This window comes from Orbicella franksi, chromosome 3 (genome assembly GCF_964199315.1).
Source record: "Orbicella franksi chromosome 3, jaOrbFran1.1, whole genome shotgun sequence".
NCBI lineage: Eukaryota > Metazoa > Cnidaria > Anthozoa > Scleractinia > Merulinidae > Orbicella > Orbicella franksi.
In genome coordinates this window covers 5,592,501-5,595,000 of record NC_138147.1, presented here as the reverse complement: position 1 = coordinate 5,595,000, position 2,500 = coordinate 5,592,501, and the positions used below count along the sequence as shown (strand labels likewise).

At 38.7% G+C, this 2,500-nt stretch overlaps 2 protein-coding genes across 3 annotated transcripts in view; one reads left to right on the top strand and one right to left on the bottom strand.

The window, feature by feature from the left end:
• The window catches only part of LOC145480865 (extracellular protease-like), a 9,279-nt gene extending 9,249 nt beyond the window's left edge, over window positions 1-30 (top strand). For both annotated transcript variants that reach the window (XM_081459199.1, XM_081459198.1), the window contains exon 3: window positions 1-30. This exon is cut by the window's left edge and continues 1,935 nt beyond it. The gene's annotated coding sequence lies outside the window, so the exon portion shown is untranslated.
• Window positions 1-2,500, bottom strand: part of LOC145480866 (extracellular protease-like) — a 30,361-nt gene that overhangs the window by 15,528 nt on the left and 12,333 nt on the right. The window lies entirely within an intron of this gene.

Genomic DNA, 2,500 nt, shown 5'->3' with positions numbered 1-2,500 from the left:
GGTTGTGAAATAGTTAGTTCTTCTTTCACGGCTTCTCTAACAACAAAAGGTTGTAGACGAAGGGAATCTTGCGGATAGTTTTGGCAACAAAGTATTCTCAAGAATAATATTTTCGTGTATTTTTAGAATCCATAATTCCTGAATACATAAGGCCTTTTGTTTCAAAGACTATTCAAGGATTTATTTTTCAAGGTTAATACATCTGTCGTCAAATACTAGTTTTCCTCGGAAGAAGATGTAAAAATCGTTAATATAAAACCGCAGAAATTTCACATCGCACTGCACAGTAAATTTCAGGGAGTCGCTTTAACTCCAAAATTGGAGTTAAAATTTTAGGTACAGGATAACTCCTTTTGAGAGGTTATCTTAACTCCTAGCTTCATTTAACTCCAAATATGGGGTTAAAATAACTCTAAGGCCAGGGTTATAGTAACTCCTCAAATGGAGTTATTGTTACTCTTCATGGAGTTATATATACTGTGAAAGTGGAGTTAAAATTTTAGGTACAGGATAACACCTTTTGGGGGAGTCATTCTAACTCCTCGTGATTTAACTCCTTGATTGGAGTTATTTAAACCCTAAAAAGCGGTTCAAAATAACCCCTTTTTGAGGTTATATTTGACTCCAAATTTGGGTTGTAATGACCTTTTTCCTGGGGAGTCGATTCAACTCTTTTGCCGACCACTAATTGATGTTATCTTTAACGCATAATTATCTTGTATTTATTGCTAGCTTTTCTTAAAACAAATCACCACAAAATGAAAACAGTTATACGCCTTTCATAACTTGCATTGAGAATCAGCTGAAGTACGGCCATCATACTTTGTGTCCCCTGCAGAAATCTGATGTAGCCAGTAACCTCATCATCTTTTAACCTTTTTGAGACCGGGCTTTTTCGGTCTTTTGGGGCTTGGGAGGTCCTTAGAGGCTTTGAACTGAGACTTGTAGAGCAATTAAGCTATCTCAATGAAAAGTGAAGGATTTATAACACGCCTAAAACTATTTCCTTTGAGATCCATAACGGAAAACGATGACGTCATAATCCTTTATCCTCCTTAATGAGTTTAAAAGCTAGTGCAGTAAAGTTAATTTATTTCCATCGAAAACAACAAAATTTTAAATTTTAAACCCATACCGTCAAACTATGCCTGCCATTGAAACATCAATATTCGTGACCGATGAATTGTCATATAAAACTGTTACCAATTAAATTTTAGGAAAAGTCGCAAAACTTGTGGTCATTAATTGCTTCAATGCATCAATTCGTTGCTTCAATACTTAAAAGTTACAAACTTTCAAAGTTTGTTATGGCCTTAAAAAATCAAAGACCCTCCCCGGTGTGACGCCAGATTTTTACTTTCTGGATAATGGGGATTGATGCAAAGTAATAGTCCAGGTTCGAGTTCGCCGTGACCGCTGGAAAAAAGCACTGAGAACGCATTTGCACAGGGTTAGCCTCGACCTAAGAAAAATATTCACAAAAACACCGGCGGGAAGGTGCCACAAATTTGAAAATTAAACAATACACAGAGCTGTAAACAGGTTATCTTCTCACTGGAATTTGTGAATATTCTACTTTAGGTCTAGGCTAACCCTGTGCAAATGCTTTCTCATCGCTTTTAACTCAGCGGTCATGGCGAACTCGAAACTGGACAATTAACGCATCAAAATCTCCGCGAAAGACCTAAACTTAAACAGGAGTGCTCACCAGAACCGATATACGAAATATCCGCCCCGCAGGGCTGAGTGCGCTGGCTGGCATTCTTATGTACTGGCATGGAACTTGCTGGGAAGCCCGCTTCAAAACAATTGTTTGCTTACTGGTTTAAACTCGGAAGCTTATCCTAGCTGGAAAATGCGCCTTTTTGGCATGAATCTAGCTGGTAAATTTTAATGTCAGGTTTTCCCTGGTAGAGTCCATTACCAGCCGCCACTCTGGAAAATTAGCCCCGGGAAATTAGCATGCACCCATCCACCGAAGCCATTTCGCGCGAAGAATGGACTCAGGGTGCCGCCTAGTGATATGGTCACTTAGGATTCGTCTATCCAGGCATGCGCTGCGTCATATTACCCAGCAGTTATATGACCCCTGTGTGACATCGGGCCATCGGAGCTCCGCTATGAAGAGAAACCTTACCATGACTGTAAACTTAAACGGGGGCAAAGACGACAATATTCTGGTAAAAGGCAAATAGTAAACTTACAATACAATACAATACAAGTTTATTGTGTAATACGCTTAGCTATTCAGGTGTGACATTACATAATTCGCAATGTTACACCAGCTAATTTACAGGTATTCCACATAAATGAAAAATAAATTTAAAAGTAAATATTATAACATATGAAAAACACTTGTGACGATGGTGGTACGTAACGAGATTTCTATGAAAGAGAGAGTACAGAGGAGTCTCATCGGTGGATTACCACCAAATTAATGATAAATTACTGCAGATGTACAATATACTGGGTGACTGGCTGTTTGAGGGACAGATGAAGG